The 27,666-nt window shown below is 38.5% G+C and overlaps 1 protein-coding gene across 2 annotated transcripts in view; it reads left to right on the plus strand.

The window, feature by feature from the left end:
* Positions 1-2,909: 2,909 nt before the first annotated feature.
* Positions 2,910-27,666, plus strand: part of LOC125237406 — a 90,209-nt gene continuing 65,452 nt past the window's right edge. Inside the window, exon 1 of one of the 2 annotated variants that reach the window (XM_048144444.1) lies at positions 2,910-3,218. The gene's annotated coding sequence lies outside the window, so the exon portion shown is untranslated. The remainder of the gene's footprint in view (positions 3,219-27,666) is intronic. The other variant, XM_048144446.1, reaches the window with a different exon arrangement.

The following is a 27,666-nucleotide window of genomic DNA, read 5'->3' on the forward strand; positions in this document are numbered from 1 at the left end:
CGATTTAAAACACTCCCTTCGGTCGTGTTTTAATTTATCGGCACTCGTTTCGAACTTCCTCTTTTTCGCACTTGTATCGAAATGTACTATATTGCTCTCTGAGACATTTTTAAAAACCCCTGACTCAATGGGGATACGACGTTTCATAACAGAGTTCCTATGATCACCTTTCTGCTCCATCATCAGATTAGCTCCATGATACCATAATATTGCATTGTCACTTGATTTACATGTGTGCAAAATTTCAGCTCAATTGGAAACCGGAAAGTGGGTCAAATTTAGCTTCTACGTTTTGACTCAAACTAACATACCTACTAACAAGGCAAGTTGAATAAAAGCTTGTACCTATAAAGGCTTCTGATACTAGATTTGCAATAAGTTTACTTGTCATAATTTAAGAACAGATGAGACAGACATATCCAATGACACAAGTCTATACCGTTTTCGTGAACTGTCAAATCACCTCATACAATTTACGGCTGTAAGGCAACCAGGTAGGGTTTATTATTGCACTTTAATTACATATTAATGATTTCTAGCCCGTAAGATATATATTTGCTTTAACAATGGATAGATATTTATGCGGGTGAAAGTGTAATTTAGGTTTTTATAAAGAATCAAATATTTTTAAGCGACCCGATCAGATATGTATGCGGATAAGGACCCTCCCACATCTACCGTCTTGCGATCGTAGCGTCGGGCCAACTGTATGGCTAAGCCGCGCTGACGCGGCGTCTTTTTCCATACAGTTGCCCCGACGCTATACGCTCGCGAGACGCTAGAAAGAGAGACGATGTTTTTGCCGGTCACGGAGCATCACAAATTTTTGCCGGGAACATGTCGTCATATACTTATGGCCCACTATAGAAAATCAGATATTTTTGCACGGCTGTTCATAGTCATTTATGCTGGTCACCAGCTGGTGTTCCATGAATATTTGGTCTAGTTGAGTGGAGAAGTGCCATTCAAAACAAGCGCTTTGTAAACAACGATGTATTTAGGTGATTTATAATTATTATTGTTTTCAACTTACGGTTACGTGTTCGCGGTATGCACAGAGTAAATCATTAATGAAATTGAGTCATTTTTTTATATACACAATTAAATTTGAACCAGAAGCACTATACCTATACCCGCTCGCATTCCCCTTTTTAGGGTTTTTCTATTCTAAGTAAGAATCGATCAATACGTATCTGAATATGTATGAATAAATTAAATTGTAATTGTTTACATACAACCTGTGAAGTTTGGTTGACAAAATTTGACGTAGGTACTGTCATATATATTTTTAAAATGACGTACTGTTAATACCAGCGTAATGAAAATGTATTCCAATGAGTAAAATAAAACATGAAACTTTTTTCAATTTAACCGAACTAGAATGAAATCATTTATACTCATTCGGTTGTGTTCGTTATTTTCTTTAATAATGTGATATATTTTTATTTATTTTTTATGCACAAGCCATGCACCTTTAAATTTTAAATGAGATTGGATCTCCACCTGACATTATTGATTTACCCTATTTATTTTGAGCACAGTTTTACACTGGTATGGTTTTTCGTGTACGTACACTATTTTCTGTCAAAATATTTGTCAAAATGAAACGTCAACGCGGAGCAACCGGCGACACGTCTGCCTCCGATGAGCCGCTCCGGGCATCTAATCGAAAGGAGAATTCTGACAGCAATGGCGAATGTATGGAAATTTTACGAAAGTTTAAGTTTAAGGTAAAATTTCTTTGTTGCCTTTGAGAGGAAAAATATAAAAAACCCCAAAACTTCTAGTCCATTTATCTGGCTTTTAGAATTACTTAATGTTTTAACTAAAGTATCGAATTTTTTTAACAAAGTTTACTAAACGGCGACATACGTTTTTCTCATTTTAGCTCAACTTTGCGTGGGTTTATTTATTATACCGTTGAGAATTGGAGATTCTGAATAGTGAAAAGTTGTAGCCACACTCTTTAAGATAATAACTACATTTATTTTGTTTCATTTTATTGAGAAATATGAGCAGCATTTGTTAAACGCCGAATGCATTTTTCGAGGATTTCGTACGACCCCCTCTTAATAAGCCGAAGCACACCACAAACCACAATTAAGAGGATACGGTAGCGAAAATGCTAAAATGGAAAGGACCCCCTTTCAAGTTGGGAATTTTAGTTAAATATACAAGTGTTATTAACTAGATTTATCGAAAAAAAATTGTCCATTAAGAACAACTCAATCAAATGATATTTCAAAAAATCTTTAAAATCGAGGTTCCGCTCCGTTTTGAAGGAGGAAAGAGTCGATCTTTCCTCCTTCAAAACTTGATCAATCGGAACGAAATTTGAGAATCTGAATAACAATAAAATGATCTATGTCGGACCGTTTAGCTTTTAGCACACACGCAGACAGACAAACAGACAGACAGACAGACAGACAGGCACGTCAAACTTATAACACCCCGTCGTTTTTGCGTCGGGGGTTAGAAAAAATGTTATTTGTCAAATTTAGCTACACCGATCGATTGTACAAAACTTGAAATGTACAAAACCTATTTAGAAATGAAATAACTTTCGTTACCGAGGTCAAAACCATAAAAGTTGTTGAACTTAATAAATACCACTCTAACCTAATTACCAACACACATCCGCCACCCAGATCAAAAACTAAATAACCCAGACACTCCACAACGTTAAAAAAAATCACAGAAATCCCAAGCGTAAATACTTTACCGGTTATTCATCGTAAACTATCATTACTAATTCCATTCACAAAAAGGTGACCGTTCCAAATTTAAAAATTAAAAAAGCATCTGCACAGTTTTATCGGACGATCACTCGAGAATCGATTAATCGTAAACGCATAGCAAAGCTATCGATTCATATGGCCCGCTGCATCGGTACCATCAACACTGTTAATTTTAGCCAGTCGAAATCGCGATGTCAAAGATAGCGTACGATACACCAGCTCCGAATGTTTACGTTATTACGCTGAAAACGATGTTTTTCGTTGCCGAGTTATTTTTATGAGTGAAAATCTGGCCTCTTCTCACTGGAGAGCGGTCGTGCGGTTCGTTTTCGAAATCGGGACCTACATTTGAATAGTTTTCTTATAAAGGGAAAATACAGTGGTTTGTTGACATTATCTGAAAGTAACTGCCGTTGAGTGCTTGTGGTTTTGTGCTGTGATTCTGTTTGGATTTCTACGAGGGAAACTTTAAGAATTAAGGTAAGTTTTAATTTGAAAATGTCTCCTTCAAACGGTCAAAGACCAAACGAGTATTGTTACAATCGATTAAGCTATCGAATAGCAGTAAAGCGTGTTCACATGGGCATTTTCATTTTGATTGTTGCTGACGATGTGTTTTTCAGATTGAAGTCCACAAAAAGTGTTGAACAGTCGTTATATAGTCCACTTGTGGCTGAAATGACAAGTCAATAAAACATGTTACAACCGTCCCTTACAATACTCGTACTTTTAAAACGTCATTAACAGTAGCTTTAGCAGCAGTTACATGCCGATCTTGGAATAAAAGTAAGATAAAACCAAACCAGGCAAGTCGTAAAGAATTCTGAAGGCCTATTCCAGTTTTTTTCGGGTTTTTGGCGCCAAAATCTACAAAAACCTAAGCGTTACACGTGCTCTTGTCATGGTTATACAGGATGTCTCAGTCACTTGTACATTGTGAACATACATACAGTTCATATTGAGCTACTTTTGCAATGAGACCAACCCCAAAATCGCAAAAAAAATAGTGTGTATAAAATAAATAGTAACTTATATGCTCCCAAGAACCAATATACTACGTATTAAAAATATATTGTTTTATTTATTATTTCCTAATTAAAGACCAGGCTAGCCAATTTTTTTCGCGATTTTTGGGTATCATAATAAAAGTTCCTTTAAGAATGACAGCTCAATTGCAGCTCACTAAGCGAGCGAGTAAGTACTAAGTAGGTATATCTGGAGAATTCTAACAATATAAAAATAAAGTTACGACGGAAAACTACATAATAACAGATTATCTAAACACTTTAGATAGTTCAGAGGAATCCCTGCGGGATCTCTTTTATTTAGAACGTTTATTGTTTATCTTTCGGGATTCTGTTACAGCGGTGTTTCTTTTTATAATGGCTACTGGTTAAGGTCGGCTGTTATTTATTTTGTATAGTAGGTAAGTTTAGTTAGTGATGAATAACTAAAAATAATATAAATAAGAAAATAAGTTTTACAAGAATGCGTTTAAATTTTAATTTATAACACTTACGGGCTACTTGCTCCACTCGCTTAACTCAAGGTTAGTGGGCTGTCAACTGTCAAGTTCCATTTTCAGTGGTGCAAATGAATTATTACATACATCACGTAGAACATAATTTAAACGCTAATGGTAAGAAACGACTGAAATTCACAAACTTTTAGAAAATAAGAAGAAATTCCATTTTATAAATGGAACACTTGTTAGTTGAAGTTTGAAACGTTGTGTCCACTCTGTCATGAATTTGTTATCTGTAGTAATTATTAAAACAGAAAACCAATATTATAAGTATTATTAACTAAAACATATTTTTAACATGTGTATTCATATTCTTGGCCTTTTAAACAATCATTGCAGTTTTAAAAACACTTTGCCAAGAACCAGACGTACATTATTTGGAATTTAAAATTTGTAAAGTTGAACCTTTAATCATTTTTATTATAAACTATATGGTCAGTTTGTAGATATCTAGATTGAGTTTTGTAGAATACAATACAATGATCATAATAAATGTGACGCAGTATTTTAGTCTAATTATTAATGTCTTTCAAACAATTCATTTCTAACAGTGATTTTATTGTACATGCGCACTTAAGGACCATACCATAGGAATATCTCCCAGCAATGACGGAAGACGTAAGTATTTTATTTTATTTTATTGAGAGCCTGTCATGTCCCACTGCTGGGCAAAGGCCTCCCCCCGCTTCTTCCACTCTTCCCTGTGTTGAGCAGCCCTCGGCCATTCTTCCAAAAAGGAGTCTAGCTCGTTCCGCCATCGCATACGTGGTCTGCCGGGTCCCCGTTTTGGCCTGGGCTGCCACTCTGTGGTAATCTTGGAAGCGGCTAAGCTGAAGTGGGACTGGGCTGGTCTGCCGAATGCCGAATGAGCTATGGGCCAAGATTACCACAGAGTAAGTATTTTATAGTTAATTAATATTTGCACGATTGCACTTGAGACAAAGAGGTACTGTTGAAAGCACGTCACAGTTTTATGGGCAATTTATAGACCGATCCACGTTCCGATGGAAAATTTAATTTAAGCTAGTTATTGTTTGCACTTTCTATTTTTAAAGAAGCTATTATATAAGTACAGGGTTCAAAAATTATTTTGGTCATACATGAGATCCAAAAAACTTATTGGTTTCGATGTTTCCACTCCACTCTAATTTACCAGAGCCTATTGTAAATGTCATACGAATATGTAAATTTCGTAGATAAAAAAAAATTTCGTTTTTGGCAGAATTTGTGTGGTTAAAGCGGTATTTCCAAAAAGTCTCGCTTGGGGCGGCGTTCAAAAGTCCATACAAAATTAAGCTTATTGAAAAATTTATTACGTGACTCATAGGTAAGACTCATATTGACTCATATTGATACAGATACAGAGATACAGAACTTTATTAATAACGGCAAAGTTACAGGTCATTTAAATACACATTACAATAATCATAAGCAGGTACAATAGTAACCTTACAAAAATAAATAGGTAATAACTTATTGTCACATTATTTATATAAATTTATGTATAGGGTAGGTTAAAAAACTCCTCGATGCTGTACAAGGACAAGGTTAGTAACCACATTCGCAGTCTACATTTAAATATACCAGTGGAGGCTGCATCTCTGACCGCTGCGGGTAGTCTGTTATAAACGGACGGCCCCATAATGTAAGGCGAGCGCTCTGACTTAGACAGTTTGTGTTTGGGGGTGACAAGACGGTAACTAAATTTGTTACTACGGAGCGCATGACTCTCATTTGTGCCGCGTGTTTTGAAGAGATGTAAATTAGTGTAAGTGAATAGTGCGACTTGGTAGATAAGTTCCCCTGGCAATGTCAGGACCCCTAGGTCTTCGAAGAGGTTCCTACATGAGGTATCGGAAGGTACTTTAAGAATGGCACGTATTGCTTTTTTCTGCATTCTTAGTACACGCACGGAATCAGCCCCGCGGGCCCACACCTCGGCACCGTATGTGACTAGACTGTGTACCGTCGCGAAGTAGCAGGAGCGCACGACGTTGAGGGACGCGGTGTTGGCCAACCTACCCAATGCAAAACACGCCCGCCCCAGTCTCGCGCTCAGCTCATCAATGTGTCCGTCCCAGGTGAGAGAACTGTCGACCAGGAAGCCCAGCAGCTTCGTCGATCGTACTTGCTGTAATACCGTGTCGCCAGCTCTCACGTTGATGGACTTCTGACTCTTGCCGTTCAAGTCAAATGTCATGAAGCAGGTCTTGTCTCGGTTTAACGCGAGGCCGTTCGCGGAGAACCAGTCCTCGAGCTTCCGAATGACCTGGTTCATTTTGGTTTCGAGAATGGCGTCCGATGGAGCCTCGACCACCGCAGCCACGTCATCCGCGTACATATAAATTTCGACGCCATCGACCGCCGCAGGGAGGTCGTTCAGTAGGAGGCTGAATAGAGTGTTCGAGAGACACGATCCCTGCGGCACCCCGAGGACATTCACCAGCTCCGCGGAGGTTACACGCCCTGAGTCGCCCACCACCATTTGAATTCTATTGGACATAAATGAGGAGAGCAAGGAGAGAACTGGACCGCGAATCCCGTGGAACTGGAGTTTGTCGGCGATGAGAGCGTGATCGGCGGTGTCGAACGCGCGCGAGAGGTCGCAGCACAATAGCGCCACGCGCAGGCCAGCTTCGCGCGCGCTCAGCACGCGCCACACAACTTCTCGAACCAGGTCAGTAGTGGCACGTCCCGCCCGGTAGGCGTATTGACGGTCTGACAGAATATTCCTGCCTACCATATAATTTAACAATCGCTTATTGAGCCCTACCTCTAATATTTTACTGATCGCTGGTACGAGGGAGATCGGCCGGTATGATTTAGGTTCAGATCGGTTTCCTTTACCCTTGTACAGCGGGCTAATCTTAACCTTCTTAAGGGCTGAGGGGTAGGTCCCCTCGCGAACGCTGGCATTACAGATGCATGTGATAACTGCGGCAATCGGTATTGCTATTAATTTGAGTAGGCTAGCAGATAGGCCGTAGCAGTCCGTGCTGGTTTTGGAAGCGATGTGGTATTTCAATATATTAACTATTTCGTAGGGAGTGAACCGCGGCAACCACATCGAAACGTCACCCGCTCCCGCGCACGCCGCGAGCGCGGCGCCGGCGAGTGGCCGGCTGGCCGCGGGGCGCCGCACCGGCTCGCCGCAGTTATAAACTCTTTGTTCAGGGCGTCAACAAGTTCCTGCTTTGATACGAAAGGATTACCATCCGGGTCCCTCAAACGGTCGGTGTAATCAACACGATCGCGCGTCCTTCGGCCTAATTCTGCATTTACGACCTTCCACATTCGTTGTGATTTATTAGGATCGTTCCGAATCTGCTCAGAGTAAAACTCGGTTCGCTTATTTTTTAATAGAAGTTCGTATTTCAAGGTCAAGTCTTGAGCAAACTCGCCCAAAACACAGGAGTTAGTCGGAAATGCGCGTTTTAGATGTAGCGTATCGAACAGTAGGTGTTTTAAGTTGAGTACTTCTTCGTCGACCCAGTTGTTTGATAAACACGCGATGGGTTGTTTTTTAAGCGGAAAACAAATCTCAAATTTACTTAATAAAATTTTTAGAAGAGCGTCAGTTAATGCGTTGCAATCGTGGTTGTGTTTTTTTATAACTTCGTTCCAATCAACAGACTCGATCGCGGAAAGGAAGTTAATTTTATTAGCGGCGGTGAAAGCGCGCCGCGTGACGTGCGTCTGCGTGCGCGCGCGCTCCCGCAGGATCGTCAGGCGCTGGGCGCCGTGGTCGCTGAGCTGGGTGTCCACGCTGGCGAGGCCCTCGATGCGCTCCGCCGGGATATTCGTGTATGCGTGGTCTATGAGAGTGCTGCTGTCGCCGTCTATTCGCGTTGGGAAATCAACCAATTGTCTAAAATTATGCAATGATAGAATATCCACAAGCTGTTTTTTAACTGCAGACTCGTCCAGGAAATCTATATTGATATCACCCATGATAATCGCGTAGATGTTTTCGCGGGTAATTTTATCGAGAAGGTTTTCAAATAATTTTAGGTATTCGGTGTTACTAGTTAAGTTAGAATGGTACAAACCGACTATCAGTAAATTATCCTCAATGAGCTGCGCCGAACAAATATCGAAGATTTGCTCCTGGGCTAAGTCGCGAACGTCTGGTCTATCACTAACCTTAACGCCCGAGCGGGCGTAGATGCAGCATCCACCGTGAGCAATCTGTGGCCTACAAAATGAGGAGATAGGGTCATAATTACATAATGTTACGCTATCCAACTGACTATCGCGGAGCCAGTGCTCCGAAATTATGAGAACATCACAAGATAATTCTTTATTTAATAGTACTTCAATTTTTTTGGTCTTATTATTTAAGCATCGCACGTTTTGATGGCAGATAGTGAAATGTCTTGAGCTAGTTCTCGCTGGTGGAGGTGGTCTCGATTGGGGCTTTTGGGTCCCCACTGTTCCCAGGGGAGCGGTCGGCCTTGCGGCCGTTGTGGCGCGAGTGCCGGCGGCGCGGGCGGCGCGGGTGCGGGCGCGGGCGGGTGGACGCGTCACTCGCGCGCCCGGCGCCGCGGCGAAACCACTCGCTCACTTTAGTGCCCAGGGGCCAGTTTTCTGCTTGCATGAAAAATCCGAAGCGGCTACATGGTACACTGATGGCAAATGAAGCGTAGTGATTGTGGCTAAGCTCAATTTTATCTATGTGATACTCATCACAGGGGTTTTTATTCTTCATGTGTGACGCTATGAGTTCCGGTGTTGTATCTGGCTTAAAAAAACATGCATGTATCTTACGCGCCCGCTCAACGGTTTTCAACTCCGTATCAGTTGTACCGCTACCTGTTATCACATAAGGTCGTTTATTGTACTTTACGCTGGCATCAGGTGTTCTGGTATTGTCTTTCTCAGTCCGTTTGCCCGGAGTGCGGTTGTGTGAGCGAGATAGCGTAGGTGACGACAACAGTTGTTCTTCGGGCGGTTGTGTGTGTGCGGCGGGCTGTGTGAGTGCATGTGTACCGGTTATCAGCACGGGCGCGGGGGCCGGCGTTGTACTTACGGGCGGTGGGGCCACGGAATCAGCTGTTTTAGTATTGGCGGCTACAGCTGGGCCGGTTTTCGCTGTGTGCGTGGACTTACTTGTTCCTTGTGTAGAGATGCGACGTTGGTCGGACGTCATTACGGGTTGAGCGCCAATCGACGCTCTCGTTTGCTTCTTAGTTTGCTCGGTAGTTATTCTATTCCTACCTTCGTCTTGTTTTTGTGTCGATCTCTCTTTTGTTTCTAAATTTCCAATTTTTTCTTCGAGCCTCTTTATTTCTTTTAGAGCTGTGTTCAATTTTAGTTCAATCGGGGCCAGGTGCTTTGTCAGCAACTTGTCCAGTGAGTCAAGAGTGGATTTAGCCATTGTAATCGAATTAATACCACAAGCGAAACGCGAACGCGACCAGCTGTAGCGAATGTTCGTGCGTCACTTTTGATTATATTATATTATTGAATATGGCAACTTAGGGACCACCCTTTTTGGTTGCTATTGCGTCATACTACCTTCATACGGTTGAATAGCCTAAACCATATACAGCCTGCAAACATCGATACACATCAAATTTATTCATTATGCAATGTCTGCATGCGCCATAAAACTTCAACAGAGACGTATGAATCAACCGTATTAATTATTTAAACCGATTGTTTCTCTATAAGGTTGATATTCAACCTTCTTGTATTTTAGCTTACAGTGCAGTTTTGTTGTTGCTCTCTCACTGCAATTTTGGCTTAGTTTCGGTTCTAGTGCAGGATAGATGCTGAATAAACTATCCTAAAGGCCTATATTTCGAAAAACGGGATGTGAAATTTCGTTACCTGTGGTATATTTTACAATATATAGTGAAAATTGTCGCCTGACAGTGACACTTCGCAATTCATTGCCTGTTCAACAAGGAACTATTGACGGTGAGTAACGATATTACTTATCAACCTAATAGTCGCGCACCGTGCGGTTTCAGAGGAATTTCCTCCCACGAGCGTTCCGGCTGTGGAATGAGCTCCCTGTCGAGGTATTCCCGATGAACTACAATATGGGGTTCTTCAAAAAAACCGGCCAAGAGCGTGTCGGGCCACGCTCAGTGTAGGGTTCCGTAGTTTTCCGTATTTTTCTCAAAAACTACTGAACCTATCAAGTTCAAAACAATTTTTCTAGTCTTTATAAAATTCTACTTTTGTGATTTTTTTCATATTTTTTAAACATATGATTCAAAAGTTAGAGGGCCCCGGGTACGCACTATTTTGTCCTTTAGGAGCGATTATTTCCGAAAATATTAATATTGTCAAAAAACGATCTTAGTAAACCCTTATTCGTTTTTAAAAACCTATCTAACAATATATCACACGTCGGGGTTGGAATGAAAAAAAAAACCGGCCAAGAGCGTGTCGGGCCACGCTTAGTGTAGGGTTCCGTAGTTTTTCGTATTTTTCTCAAAAACTACTGAAGCTATCAAGTTTAAAACAATTTTCCTAGAAAGTCTTTATAAAGTTCTACTTTTGTGATTTTTTTCATATTTTTTAAACATATGGTTCAAAAGTTAGAGGGGGGACGCACTTTTTTTTCCTTTAGGAGCGATTATTTCCGAAAATATTAATATTATCAAAAAACGATCTTAGTAAACCCTTATTCATTTTTAAATACCTATCCAACAATATATCACACGTTGGGGTTGGAATGAAAAAAAAATATCAGCTCCCACTTTACATGTAGGGGGGGTACCCTAATAAAACATTTTTTTTCCATTTTTTATTTTTGCACTTTGTTGGCGTGATTGATATACATATTGGTACCAAATTTCAGCTTTCTAGTGCTTACGGTTACTGAGATTATCCGCGGACGGACAGACGGACGGACGGACGGACAGACAGACATGGCGAAACTATAAGGGTTCCTAGTTGACTACGGAACCCTAAAAATCAGCGCCCACTTTACATGTAGGGGGAGCACCCAAATAAAACATTTTTTTTTATTTTTGCACTTTGTTGGCGTGATTGATATACATATTGGTACCAAATTTCAGCTTTCTAGTGTTAACGGTTACTGATATTATCCGCGGACGGACGGACGGACAGACAGACAAGGCGAAACTATAAGGGTTCCTAGTTGACTACGGAACCCTAAAAAGGAGTGTACAAGTTTCTAATGGGTCGGCAACGCGCACGTGACACCCCTTGAGTTGCAGGCGTCCATAGGTTACGATGACCGCTTTCCATCAGACGGGCCGTATACCTGTTTGTCACCGACGTGGTATAAAAAAAAAACCAGAAATAGACAAAGAATTGTCAGTGTCAATGTTGGTGAAATAGTGAACTGCTTTCATCGCACGGATATGAATGAAGGGTGGAGAGGTAGGCAACAAACTCTTTATTTCTGATAGCAATCTTCGCATCTACCTTTAAAGTAAAAATATTGGTTTTCATATTGAGTGAATGATGGAGTACACACATACATACAATAAACACTTAGTCTTATGGGCATGACAAACATGAAATCATTTGACGCAAATATTTAACATAGCATCACCCATATAATATGAGCATAATGAGCGCCTAGCGAATAAATTCAATTCAATTCAATTCAATTCAATGATTTATTCATAAAATGTACATTTTATACGTCAACAGGTATTATTTTACACTTCAAATAGGTACAAATATGTTATTCAATTAATATGCTTGATTATTACAATTTAAATTGAGACTGAAGTGGTAATTAAACTTACTAAAAAGTCGTTTTGTGTAAGACCACCATTTATTCAAAACTAAGTATACTAGTCACCATATCACGAATCACCGTTTCCGCAAGTCAAAGAGAGCCCTTGCGAATAGTGGAACAAAGAAAGTCTATAAAATAAATAGAAACAAATACAAAAGTAGTGACGCGGTAAATTGTCTACCGTATTGTTTTACCGAGTTATGAGATCTTTGATGTGATGTGATCTCGCTTAACAAAGTTGTCTCTTTATAACAAACATTTAAGCTTTTTATGGGTGAGAGGGACGCATTATATAATAATTGGTTATGCTATGCCTAACATAAGCTCAAGAAAATCTATGCTATCGGTACCTAAACTCTTGGTTTTAAAATTGTTTAAATCAAGGATTACCTACGTAATAGTTCCTTTTATGATTACAATCCAGCTCTCGATTGACATCTTGTCTTAGGTTTGGAAGGTATAAAAAATTACGACAAACTACTCTTCGCAATTGTCTCTGTCGTACCAATACAAAAGAGCAATAGATACACTACGGAGGGTCTACAATTGTTCTTGGGTACAAGTCAAGTGCGTTATAAATTTTCTCTTAAGGCGAAAATGTAGAGGTACAATCGCCGGCAATAACATCGCCCAAAAAAAATCCGCAATAATAAATGACACAATTTTATTTTTGAAGCCATAAGTGTAATATATAATTCCTAATTTCCAATTTGGATATTTTTAAATTATTTTAAATGATTTGGCGAAATGAAAAGTGATAAGAAACTGATCATATGATCAACGTTTTGACGCAGCTCTCCATACCCAAACATCACTGACGTCACTGGAACCTTCTGGATACATCATCAGCTGACGTCACTATAATACAATTACTGCTGATTTATCGCGAACACCTCTGGCAGATGCAATCGGACTAACAGGAATTATGCTATTAGGATTTTGTAAATGCCACTTTAATATTAACAGCAAATCTCGAACGCAAAAGTTTAGAATTTAAACTTAATTTGTAATGGCAAATGCCATGAAACACAAAAACAAAAATAAAGTAGACTATACATAGGTAAGAGAAGTAGGCAAGAGAAATATTCTTATGATCCGACTCCGATTGAAACGAACAACAGATCCTGTGGCCAATCATAATGCATCATAATTCATACTGTTTATCAAAAACTTAGAACAAGAAAGTTTATTCAGTAGATATAAAAAGGCCAAGAGCGTGTCGGGCCACGCTCAATGTAGGGTTCCGTAGTTTTCCGTATTTTTCTCAAAAACTACTGAACCTATCAAGTTCAAAACAATTTTCCTAAAAAGTCTTTATAAAGTTCTACTTTTGTGATTTTATTCATATTTTTTAAACATATGGTTCAAAAGTTAGAGGGGGGGACACACTTTTTTTTCCTTTAGGAGCGATTATTTCCGAAAATATGAATATTATCAAAAAACGATTTCGGTAAACCCTTATTCATTTTTAAATACCTATCCAACAATATATCAAACGTTAGGATTTCAATGAAAAAAAAATTACTCCCCACTTTACGTGTAGGGGGGGTACCCTAGTAAAACATGTTTTTCCACTTTTTATTTTTGCACTTTGTCGGCGTGATTGATATACATATTGGTACCAAATTTCAGCTTTCTAGTGCTAACGGTCACTGAGATTATTCGCGCACGGACGGATAGACAGACATGGCGAAACTATAAGGGTTCCTAGTTGACTACGGAACCCTAAAAAGCACGAAAACACATCTAATTTTCATTTATCCCTTTTAGTACCTAATACTACAAAATAAAGATTGACATTTGATATTTGCCAGTCGCTTTTCGGTGAAGGAAAACATCGTGAGGAAACCGGACTAATTCCAATAAGGTCTAGTTAGCCTTCGGGTTGGAAGGTCAGATGGCAGTCGCTTTCGTAAAACTAGTGCCTACGCCAAATCTTGGGATTAGTTGTCAAAGCGGACCCCAGGCTCCTATGAGCCGTGGCAAAATGCCGGGATAACGCAAGGAGGATGATGACTATAAAATAGTAAGAATAATATCTTCCGAAGCAAAACCACAAAATAACTACCTTTTATCTTTTGTTCCCCTTTAATTTCTTGTCTTTAGCCACCGGTCGCTTCTAACCGGTATGTATGGAGATCCAAAGGAGAGGCCTATGTTCAACAATGGACGTTCCATGGCTGATAATATGATGATGATGAAGCCACCAGAAATCAAAATCATAATGAACTGAAGGGGTTCAGGCAGACCAAAAAATAGATGGCGGGATGACTTGAACGCATTCTATCCAAGCTGGCAGAATTACGCACATGACAGGGTTGAGTGGAAGAAGCGAGGGGAGGCCTTTGCTTAGCAGTGGGACACTACAACAGGCTAATAAAAAAAAAATGAACTATTAGTACGCGAAGTCAGTATAAAAGAGATTCATTTTCGAACAGAAGGACGGACTGAAAGCTACTTTTCCGTTTGATAGACGCTAAACCCCTGATTACCGATGATTTATGCCAACGCTAATGGCAATAGCGCCGCCAATGATAAACTGGTCTAGAGCAGATTATTACTATGCTTGTCTGCATCTCAGTGTGTGTAGCCGAATGCAGAAACGCTCACGAAAAAATCTACAATTTCCTAGCTATCTCTATCGCTCTTGTGTATTGGCGTGACAGAGCCAGACTGCATTTCTGCGGCGTTTGAAGTCGCAGAACTGCCATTCGGCTACGGGCCAGGGTCTGATTCACGTTGAACAATTTTTTTCATCTTGTTTTGATACTACTTTCTGCGAAGCAATGAAATAATGAATCATATCTAAGGTCTTTGAATTTCGAGCACTCGATTTCGAAAATGGCTTTATAATATGAGTAAAAGACGTTAATTATATCGATATTATGTTTACACGAACACGTGAAGTATATCCTACTTAGTCTTCTAATCACTTCAAATGTCACAATCGACTATGCCACTAAGGCTGTGGAGTATGCCAAGAAAATAAATATTCGTACTCAAATAAATATTATATTAACTCAGAGATCGTTTTCATCCACTCCACATAAACATAATTTACATGAAATACAAAGTGCCGCTATGTTTTTTACACCCATCAATTATAAATTCGAGATTAATTTGGAACAAATACATTTAACCGATTTGAAAGACCGAAGTGATGCGAAAAGTACACACCATGGACAAAATTTGAACCAAAGTACAGAATACCTACATATTGAAATACTTAATTTTTTAGTTTCTTTTTTATATACTACGTCGGTGGCAAACACGCATACGGTCCGCTTGATGGAAAGCGGTCACCGTAACCTATGGACGCCTGCAACTCAAGGACACATGCGCGTTATATTATTTTCAAATCAATTAGTCACTAATTTGGTCAGTTATCTCTATGTGTGGTCAATTTTAAGGCACATACATAACAAATTTTGGGATTTCGATAACTAGCAAACATTATTATTCTTCAAAAGTCACTTTTTCGATGACGACCCCAGGAAAATCATTACCTACTAGTATTATGTTTAGACGCCATACCCATACCGACGAAACCCCGCAAGCGGGGCCCTGTTTCAACTTGATTTGACATTTAGGTAGGTGTCTATGAGTAAAGTAGTTAATGAAAGATATATTAGATCCATCCCATGCTAGCCCACTATTTCGGCGATACGTATGAAATTTGGTGAGTTATTTTTACTCCTTATTACAAAGATTCACCGTTTTTCACCGAGATACCAGCATTCACAACTAAGGATTTAAATTCATCACCCTTATCTGCCGTCACATTATTAGAGGAAAACGTTCCTGAGTGTTGTAGAGACCTTTATTTTGAACATGTTTGTACCTCAGATATAGTAAAGGCATTTAAATCAATTAATGTCAAAAAAACTAGTGACCTCTGGGGGGTCTCCGTCCATGCCGTAAAATCCTTAGTTGAGATTGTAGCGCCTGACTTAGCAGTTATATTCAACAACAGTGTTGACTGTGGCGAGTTTCCTGATCTAATGAAACATAGCAAAATAACTCCTTTATTTAAATCCGGCAGCCACTCTGACCCCAGTAACTTTAGACCAATATCTGTGCTGCCAACTTTCAGTAAAATATTTGAAAAATTAATTCTTTCTCAATTAGTACGACATTTTAACGTTAATAATTTAATGCATAATAAGCAATTTGGCTTCACACGGGGTCGCTCGACAACCGATGCTGGTGTTGAGCTAATTAAGCATATTTTCGATGCCTGGGAGGAGTCACAAGATGCTTTAGGTATCTTTTGTGATTTATCTAAGGCCTTCGACTGTGTTTGTCATGAAACATTGATCAGGAAACTACATTATTATGGAGTCAGAGGATCAGCACTAAATTTACTCAAGTCCTACTTAAATGGTAGAATACAAAGGGTAGATGTCAATGGACAGAGATCAACTGGGTCATTGGTCTCTATGGGTGTACCACAGGGATCAATATTGGGGCCTTTCCTGTTCCTTATCTACATAAATGACTTGCCATTCCTTGTAAAGACCCACCATGATATAGTATTGTTTGCAGACGACACCTCACTTATTTTCAAACTCAAACGACAGCAACAAGCTCACAGTGATGTAAACAATGCTATCTCTAAAGTAGTGAACTGGTTCAATGCTAATAATTTATTATTAAATGAAAAAAAGACTAAATGTATTAAGTTTGTCACTAATAGTAACGTAAGGAATGAGCAAACAAGTGTCGTTGTGAAGGATGAGGAATTGGAACTGGTAGATAGTACAGTTTTTCTTGGTATAACTTTAGATTCTAAACTTCAGTGGGGTCCCCATATTGTTAACCTCTCGAATAGACTTAGTTCTGCAGCTTTTGCAGTGAGCAAGATCCGTCAGTTAACAGACGTGAAAACAGCTCGATTAGTTTATTTTAGTTACTTTCACAGCATTATGTCATATGGTATTTTACTTTGGGGCAGTGCTTCAGAGATAAATACCATATTTATTCTGCAGAAGAGGGCTATTCGAGCAATATATAAAATGAACCATAGAGACTCACTTAGAGATAAGTTTAAGGACATTAATATAATGACAGTGCATTGTCAATATATTTATGAGAATATTATGTATGTACATAAAAACATTTGTAATTTTAAGAAAAACTGTGATGTACATAGTATAAATACTAGAAATAAACATAAACTCGCGGTGCCCTTCACACGGCTCTGTAAAATTAAAAAATCATTCATGGGTAATTGTGTTCGATTTTATAATAAACTTCCGAATCATATTACTGACTTGTCAATTAATAAATTTAAGAATCATGTAAAGCGTGTACTCATTTCCAAAGCTTATTATACAACACAAGACTACATGAATGATAAAACAACGTGGGATTAATTGTTATTCGAAATGGTTTCTTATTTTTACGTTTTTTATTATTATTATTGTTGATGAAATTAATATTGTATTTTTTTGGACATTGGATTTTTCCTAGAAATATTCTAGACATGTATTTTTATATATACATATACCTAATTATATATTTTTTGTTTAACGATTATTTTTATATGAAATTGTATATTATAGACTCAATATTATTATGAACAATAATTTACAACAATAAATTGCTCTGATAATTAGGTTAGATTAAGATCATAATATATATGTAATGAACTATTCATAAGAGCTTGTAACTAGGCCTACATGAATAAAGATATTTTGAATTGAATTGAATTGATTTAGAAAATGAATACTGAAAGATTAAAAAAATAAAAAATGACCACCGTTCACAAGATATAGATGCCCTTCTAACCGCTATCTTGTATTTCTTCACACATTCCTCAGTATACGACATAAATGATTTTAAAACTCAAGTCCAGCCAGAATTCTTCGAAGAGAAACAAGTGATAAATTCGCCTAAATCCGACCATTGATGGCCCGAATCCAGGTCAGATGAATGTCAGGGCTGCTATTAATATCACTTGCCGAGGAACTCAGGTTGAACTTTACCAGTTTAAGGGCGCTAACGCAAAATTTTACTTTTCATATTGAATGTAGAGAGAAACTCAAGTATTGTAAAAGAAGATTTTTGAATGATTCACGGTTATTTTCATTAGACTTATATTGACCGAAAAGATTAAAGGTAATCACGGTCTATATCCCGGTCAATATAAGTCTATTGTAGAAGAAGTTTAAATGGTAAAAAAAACCTCGAAATCATATTTTATTTTCCTTTATCTCCAGTGTGTATCGTTTTTTTACATACCTACTACGAGTCTAGTTAAAATAGCTAGAGATAGGTATAGGCGGTATAGCAAAGAAATTGAATGCGCAATATTTTGATAATAGCACATTTTCAGAGCGATTGAGATAAAAGTTAAAAAAAGTTCTCTAAATAAGACATCGATTTCTAAGGGGGTTCACTTACGAATCTTACGATCATTCTGCCGGATGGCAATGGCCTGGTTAGCTGGAAGTTAAAAGTGACAACGCTGAGGAACTGACAATTTGACAAACCTTTGCCGTCCGGTGAACTGACCGTCAGTGGGCGCCTTACATATGTACTTATATATTTTTTTATAGGATAGGAGACAAACGAGCAGACAGGTCGCCTGATGGTAAGCGATCACTGCCGCCCATGGACACCTGAAACACCACTGGTGTTGGAGGTGCGTTGCCTTTAAGATATGAACCTCAATTATTATATGACGCTGGTTTTCTGAGGCAATTACTCGTTACTCATAAAGCAAAGACAATAGCCAGGGGATAATCTCGGACTCCAACTGTCCTGATCTAAAGACGTATGTTATGAAACTTATAATGGATATACTACTCGTACTTTATGTTCGTGAGGCCGGTGAATATTATTAGTTAACATTAATAGATTGCAGTTGCGTGTGTGCAATTACAATTAGTGTTATTGACTCATTTGGATATTAATGGGTCATACAGTTTAGGGTTCCCCTCAAATGTTTTCAAGATTCTTGATTGAAGCAAGATTGCGGGAGGACTTAGTGAGTGGGATTATGAGAAACTTACGTGATCTATAGAAAAAAAAATATTTTCAGATAACCAAGATCCATTGTTAGTTAATTAGATTAATAAAGATTGTTAGTCAAACAGAACACTTAAAAACTATATTAGTAAACTGCCTTTTTTTTGGCCCTGAGACATGTTACACAGCAAAAGGGAGTGTACAAGTTTCTAATGGGGTGGCAACGCGCATGTGACACTGTTTGAGTTGCAGGCGTCCATAGGTTACGGTGACCGCTTTACATCAGGCTGGCCGTATGCTTGTTTGCCACCGACGTAGTATAAAAAAAAATGTAGGTCGGTATATCGGCGAAGAATATCCGAATCCCACCTCTCTGATATAAATATATAAAATAGCGAAATTTTGGAAGTTGGGGAGATGCGCCTTTGTGTGATAGGGCACAGCATAGCGGATATCATCTCGCTCGAATCTAGAGCAGAGCACAACTGGGGAAGTACCTCCGCCTTACAGAGGACCTCAGCCAAATAGCACGAGACCCTACTCATAGTGATGTGTTCCTGCCGCTGAGTTAGTACCTACCTAATAGACCTACGGAACTAATTTGTTTCATCCATTGTCCTTTGACTGTCGACAGACCCCGAACCCTCCTTAGAAATAAGTATACACCGCAAAAACGAGTGTACAAGTTTCTAATGGGTCGGCAACGCGCATTTGACGCCCCTTGAGTTGCAGGCGTCCATAGGTTACGATAAACCGCTTTCCATCTCGCGGGCTGTATGCTTGTTTGCCACCAACGTGATATTTAAAAAAAAAAAGAGAACTTTGTGCCGTAGGGCTAACAGCAGTTAAGACCGCAGCCGCTCACAAACTAGTCCTGTTTTTCACAGTAAAGTTTCGCTGGCTTGTTTGAAGTCTTGGTGGCTCAGATCGCAGAGCGCTGGAGCATGGAGGGGCCGTAAGTTCAAGTCAACCAATTTTTCACTTTTAAATTGAATATCTGGGCGACCGAGCCTCGCTCGGTTCTATTTTATTATATTATCTTTAGATAATAAAAACAAAAACTCTTTAAATACAAAAGAAAACGTTATTTCTGACACCTACGATGTGCTTGCGAACATTAGACCGACCTCTTACGACGGAGCTACGCTCAGCCGATGCGCGGTCGGCGAAATTATAATAACGACCATATTTTGCGTTTAAGTACTAATGCGAAAAAAAAAACACATGAAAACTCGAAAATTCGCATTTTCCGGGATCTAAGGCTAAGCTAGATCGATTTTTCAACCCCGAAAACCCCCACAACAAATTTCAGATTTATTTATTTAAGATGCTAAGCTGTTGCAGATGTTTCTGCTGTCAAAAAGGAGTTAAGGCGCTCTTGTGCTTGATAAGGGTCAATTGTTGACGATATCATTTTATTCTCCAACTAGCTTTTGCCCGCGGCTTCGCTCGCGTTAGAAAAAGACAAAAAGTAGCCTAAGTCACTCTCCATCCCTTCAACTATCTTCACTTAAAAAAAGCAGGTCAATTCGTCGCTCCGTTTTGCCGTGAAAGACAGACAAACAAACAGACACACACTTTCCCATTTATAATATTAGTATGGATAGATGTGTAGATATAACTCTTAATTGGGCTTTAAGGAGTTTTTTTCATCCAGCATATGAGATGTACCTACTCGTATTATGGTACCCGTTATATAACTATGATATAAAACTTTTACAGGTCGGAATATGGCGGTCCATTCGCAGCGCCCTTGACACGCGATTGCGACAGACGAACACTATTTATATCCGATCGTAAATACAATCAATGATATCAGCAGACGTGTTATGGATGGTTTTATCCACGTGGTAAATAACCGCCTCTTTTTAACACTGCGGGATAGAAATTTACGGACACCCTGTTGGTATTTTACAGGTTGGACTTCGGGAAATGTGCTCAAGAGCTACACGAGCTCATTAAACCGTCCCTATTCTACCATCAGACTCCACTTGATAGATATTCTATCAATTTGCACGAAGCGCTTTGCTTCTTCTTTCCTTTTGCGTACTGCCAAAGACATATATAACTCCGTATAGTCAAATAAAGTCTAGAAAAAAACGTACCTCAGTACCATACATAAAAAGGTACAGTGGCCTAGATGGCATTACACCTTTGGGGTACGCTCAGCTAGATGGCGCTAATATTAATATTTGACATTTTAACACATGTCATATCAAGCTAAGAATATGGGCCAAATTGTCAAAACTGAGGTTTAAAAGTTTTAAGCCTTTGTCAACAGATGGCAGTCTATGCACTGTGATTACACATTTTACTTTGACAGTAACTCTCTATAATACTCGATCTTCTTTGGTACTGCCAAGGAGTGGAATTCCTTTTTGGCGTCTATATTCCCAGTGCCCGGTCTTTGCCATCCTCTGGTGTGCTATAGTTATCTCCCACGTCGGTTTTCACGGCTTTAACTTCGGGTTTTTCAGTGGCTTTGAGACACTTGCAATATTTTAATCAAACGAAACTACGTTTTATGAGAATTGGATGAAATATGCGAAATATACCTAGACGAGAACTTCCTCTAAAAAATATTGGACCAAGCTAAAATGGAAACCTTCGCTTCTCTTTAGTCAAGTAGTTTATTTTACCCACCTACTATCGAATTGCAATAGTTGGCAGTGTATTATGAGTCACTGGTTTAAACTTAGTTGGCTTATCATCAACTATTGAGGCTAGCAACCTTTTTAAGGGTTTAAACAGATATTTATCAAATAAAAACCAACCGCAAGCTCGCATTAATGAAACTGTAATAAAAACCCGAAGGCCGCAAATATCATAGGATCGGTACACTATTAATTTATCTAGAACTTGGCCTATTTATACCGTGTTAAAACAAACAAGACTCGTAATTTATTATTAAGAATCGGGAAAAGCTCGCCAAGGCTGAATTAAATGCGATAACATATTTATTTGGATTAAAGTTTCCTGTTTATGAGATCTTGGCCCTTTGTGTAAACAAGTTTAGGAATTTTTTTGATGAAAATAAAATTTGTGAAATCAACAAGTAGAGATATGCGCGCCAGGGTAGACACCTAGCCAAAGTGACAATCGCGTACGCTAATATCGTAGCTCTCTATTTAAATTGCTCTTCCTTGGCGTGATTTCTTTCATTACTAGCCCTGCTTTAGACAGTACACAAGTGAATTAATTTTTATTAAGCAGAAACGTCTGCTAACGATTCTAAACATTTTTATATTAAAGGAAAAAATGGAAAAATTTACGCTTCCGGCGGGACTTGAACCCGCACCATTTTAGACGTCACCCCAAGACGTGTGTACAAAAGGAAAGGCATGGAAAGATTTGCGAAGTCCGGCGTGGCTTCCGTAGCTCAATTGGTAAGTACACAAGTGGTTGCAACTTAGATAAGAACTTTTTTATCCAGATTCCAGAATGTATGTAGCCTTAAAATCGTATGCGAGTTCACACTACGTCTAGCTAGATGAGGCCTTGCTTGACTACTCCGATTCTGTCGTTTTTCGAGTGATACCACAAGATAAATGATTGTCGTCCTTCTATCAACTCGAAAAAGAGTGATTGATTCTGGGCAAAAAGAATGATGAACTTAATGAAATATTGTGTTGCCATGATTAAGTATTTTGCGTTAAAACAATTATCTTAGTAAATTGACAACGCAGGCTTCGTCAGATGCGTAGGTACAGTGTAATGACTGATTAAAGCGGCATGCGCAATAAATTTCTTCCAAAATAATGCTCTTCTTTCTGATTGAACTTACAATAAATATTTACTAAAGTTCCTGCTAAATTTCGGTCTTCACAACCGAAAATTATATTTGCCGATCTTTGCCACATTGACTCAACTGCAAGGACGACATACCTAATACCGGGACAGACAAAGCTTTTAGGCTTAAAACTAGATGGCGCTGTTTCGCAGCCTAGAAGTGGCCAAAATCATATTTTCCGCAAATATTTTTGCGTATTTTTTTTTATAAGAACAAAATGACATACTTCAGTCAGCATATCAATACAATATCATAATGTCAATACACATTTTGAAAAAAAAAATTGTAGGCATCATCAGTGTAGTTATTTAATAGGTGGCGCTAAAAAGATTGTAAAACCATACTTACTAATATTACAAATGAGAAAGTGTCTGTGTCTGTTTGTTTGTCCGTCCTTCACGGCGAAACGGAGCGACGAATTGTTGTGATTTTGTAAGTGGAGATAGTTGACATATACACAGCTACTTTTTGTCTCTTTCTAATGCGAGCGAAGCCGCGGACAAAAGCTAGTCTTATAAAGGGTCCATATTGGCTCATATAAAATTATTTGTTATAAAATCATTGTATATACCGATTTGTGTTCCGAATGATCATTTCCCATAATTTTACTTATCATAATTTTGTTTCATTATTATCAATAGTACTACTATCACTGTTCATAATAATAATTTGGCCGAAAATTTTTAATCATAACTTCTATACAAATATTTAATACCATTCATAATTTAGTGTTTAAGAAAATCATTCATCATAAAGTTATTAAAAAAGTTTTGGGGAAGTTCTATGAAAAACGTGTGGCATTTGTAGAAGCGCACTTGGAGCTTTTACAGTGACATGTACAATTTACACTAAAAAGTCGTTCACGGTCAACCTAACACGCTCCTCCTCGCTACGCTCGTCGTCGCACCTAACTGGACTCTGTCACATGTGATTTCTGTTTTGTTAACAATAACATACCGACAAGTTAAATTACTCGCAATCGTTATGATCAATAAGTATATAAACATTAACATTAGTATAAAATGTGTTTATGATGAATGACATTATGAACATAAGTCATTCGAAGTTACGAGAGTTATTAACATAAAATTGTTATAAATAATGATCATTATAATGTAAAATTGTATGAGAAACATTTTCGGACTACCAATAATCTATGTACCAATTTTATATGAACTTTGGCGCACCCTCTTATAAATCATCCTTGCAAACAGTAACAATTCTTTCATGTTAATACATTGCAAGAAATTCGACCGCCATTCTTCTAAAACTTCGATACAATTTTACAACGCTGGACCACTAGCGTCGTTAATTACGTACTAAAACGTATTTTTACGTCTTTGAGTATCATCGACTAATCGACAAATCAAACGTTTTTTTCCATCTTTATTATCCAATAAAACATAATAATGCCTTCCTCACATTTCAGTTGGCGACTAGCGAAATAATAACGTAAAATTTTGCTGTAGAAAAATATTTTTTGTTTCCGCTATTTTACCCGCCTAAAATCTCATACATGTAAGTATTGTTTGTGATTTATGCTGGTAGCCTAGCGGTGAGAACGTGCGACTTTCAATCCGGAGGTCGCGGGTTCGACCATCGGCTCGTATCAATGAGTTTTTCGGCACTCATGTGAGAAAATGTCAATTGATATTTGCCAGTTGAAAATATCAACAATCGCTCGCGAATGGCATGCATAGCGAACGAACCACAACTATCACTATAATCGTGCTAATATAGAAGAGTGATAGAGAAACACAATCATTTTTCATAAGCGATTGCCATCTTGGCTAGGACTTCGTATATAAATTTAATCTAAATGTAAACATTAAATGGCGCATATTTTTCTCAGTAAAAATATTAGCGTACTGTTCTACCGTTCGACGCAAATGGTTTTTATTTGGCATTAGTTATTTTTGTTGGTTTACATTTCGAGTACTTTAGTTAATATTTTATATGATATTAACGTCTTGTGATATCACGCCAGTTTCCTGTGAAGGTCAAGGGACATAGACATGAGTCACTGTTAAAGTTATTTTATGAGGTTTTTATGATAACTTGGAGTACATACTCGTAGGTAGGTACTTAAGTATAATCCGGCTGTCGAAGACAAGAAAGTAATTAATAATTTTCTCCCTCAATTTTTTATGACTTCCTTTAACATCATATAAAAGATAATGATGGACTGTTAGTGAGCCTAAGCCTGAGTACCTACCAAAAACTTTGTTACCAGATTTCTATACCTACATTTTTGGTAGGTAACAAAAAAGGAAAGTTTCATACAAACTACCTGGGACCTTTTGGGAAACCCAGTGGATCTTGATCAGCATCATGGACTCTATCAGCCTACCAATTTTTATCAAAATCGGAGACGTGATCGAAATGTACAAACTTTTCGGGAATTGCTGTAGTAAGAATGTGGAGTGTAGAGAGTGATTTCTAAAATCACTGTCCATAGAAATTGACAACAATGAAAACAAACCATTTATATAAAATAACAATATTTTTGCACAATTTTATTATTGTGAGATGAATTGATTAAATAACACATGGATTTAGCCAGTATCTGATGAGTTAGAATGGAAATTAAAGAAATTTTGAGTACAAGGTTTGTTTACATTGTTCACAAATTCTATTGACGGCGACTTTACACTGAAAACTGATTGTCCATAGCTATTTCAGTTTAAGACACCTCCATTAAATTTTGCTTGGTCGTGGCTACATAAAATTAAACCACGAAATAAACAGAAGTTACAATATAAAACCTACAGCAATAAGTCTAGATTACAGCACTTACCTAAGTGTCTTAGTTCAAACCCTTTTCGCTGAACGTGTTAAACGTTCGAACATATCGGCGTGCCGGGTCAGCGGCGTGCGTCTATTCTGAGTTTATACAAAATAGATGGCGACGACACGACTCTGGCTGGAATGTGGACAAGTCTACGGAAGTGAGGAGAGATTGGTTGCCATGAGGAAGCCGGACTGTTTTAGAGTCAGAGGTAATGGCCACTAAAGCTGATAGTTTTTCCCCCCGACTATGAAAGCTTGGACGCGGTGACTTTAGCAAGTAACAGATAATATAAGTGCATGTAATTGTAAAGTGCTAACAGAAGCTTCAGATATTGATGTTTTCTTTATTTTAACGTTTATTCAAAATAGATGCCACGATATGACTCTGGCTGGAATGTGGACAACTCTACGGAAGTGAGGAGAGATTGGTTGCCATGAGGAAGTCGGACTGTTTTAGATGGAGAAAGAGCTAGTGAGAGCGTTGCCCAACTGTGGAACCTAGGATGTGGTGGCTTTATCTAATAACAAGCATTATAAGTGTGGCTTTATCTGTAGACGCTCTTCACCTTGTCAATAAAGTTTATACAAAATAAAGGGAAGGCTGTGTGGCAGGATTGTGGACGAACGTGTAGTCGCGGAAGTCGGACTGACCAGGACTACATAGCTACTAGCAATGACAATATAAGACCGGGATAGACAAAGTTCATACAAAAAAACCGTACCACTGAAATGGATGGGCCTTTTAAGCTTAAAACTAGATGGCGCTGTTTCGCAGCCTGGTAGTGGCCAAATTCTTATTTTCCCCAAATATTTTTGCCTGTTTTTATTTTTTATAGGAACAAATGACATGCTTCTTTATTTTAATATCATGACATCACGTCAATACACATTTTGAAAAAAAAATTTGTAGGCATCATCAGTGTTGTTATGATATTAGTATTTAATAGATGGCGCTTAAAAATCGAGGTACGATTCTTAGTATGAAGATTGTAAATCCATACTAATATTATAAATGGGAAAGTGTGTGTGTCTGTTTGTTTGTCCGTCTTTCACGGCAAAACGGAGCGACGAATTGACGTGATTTTTTAAGTGGAGATAATTGAAGGGATGGAGAGTGACATAGGCTACTTTTTGTCTCTTTTTAACGCGAAGCGGCGAGCAAAAGCTAGTGGTATATAAATCATCCTTGGTACTAGGTACTATTTTAGAGTGAGCTATAGTAGCACTACTTCCACCGATCGGAATCCGTGAGAATAAGATCCGTAATACAAATGGAGTGGAAATTGTTACTAATCGTGGGATTTCTTATTTGATAATTAAAATAATTTTATCGTGTAAAGAAATAGGTTGCAATCTATTTCCTTACAATATGATCTCTGTTTTCGCTCTCTTTCTAACATCCATGTTGGCTCATTAATCACAATACCAGTCGCAAACAAATGAAAACTGTAAAACAACACATATCTAACATTTGTCTTCGAATATTGTAGAAAACCATAAATCAACGGCGTTGACGTGTAAATACATCCGTCGGCCACTAATTAGGCCGCTGTTGTTGTCGCCAACCTTTATTTATCACAAGTGTATCTTAACCTTTAGGTGTATTAGTAGCAACTATGTGTGATGTGAGGAAAACTAGCCAAAATACTTTTTTTTTTCATTATGAATGAATGGGCTTACTCTTGATAACAGAATAGCCAAAGGCAAAGACGTGGCCTACGATGGAGTGAGCTCGCCCAGAAGATGCCTCTTCACCATTGATTTGAAGGTCGCCGGGTTACATGAGCTCGGAAATATAGCCGCCGGCAAGGAATTCCACTATACCATAAGAAAAGAAGAAGCAAAGCGCTTCGTGCGAATTCGCGGAATACCTACCAAGTAAGGATGGAAACCGGCCGTGCGTCTGTGCGTTTTCGCATTATCAGATCCGATATCGGATGTCGGACTGATACCCCATACATTACAGGCGCCATCTTGGATTTTTTCTATTGAAATCCTTCCGACATCCGATATCGGATCGGATAATGTGAAAACGGTCAGAGTCCGATGGTAGAATGGGGACGGTGGAATAAGCTCGTGTAGCGCTTGAGCACAGTCCCCGAAGGACACCCTGTAAAACACC

Source organism: Leguminivora glycinivorella, chromosome 21, assembly GCF_023078275.1.
Source record: "Leguminivora glycinivorella isolate SPB_JAAS2020 chromosome 21, LegGlyc_1.1, whole genome shotgun sequence".
Lineage (NCBI taxonomy): Eukaryota > Metazoa > Arthropoda > Insecta > Lepidoptera > Tortricidae > Leguminivora > Leguminivora glycinivorella.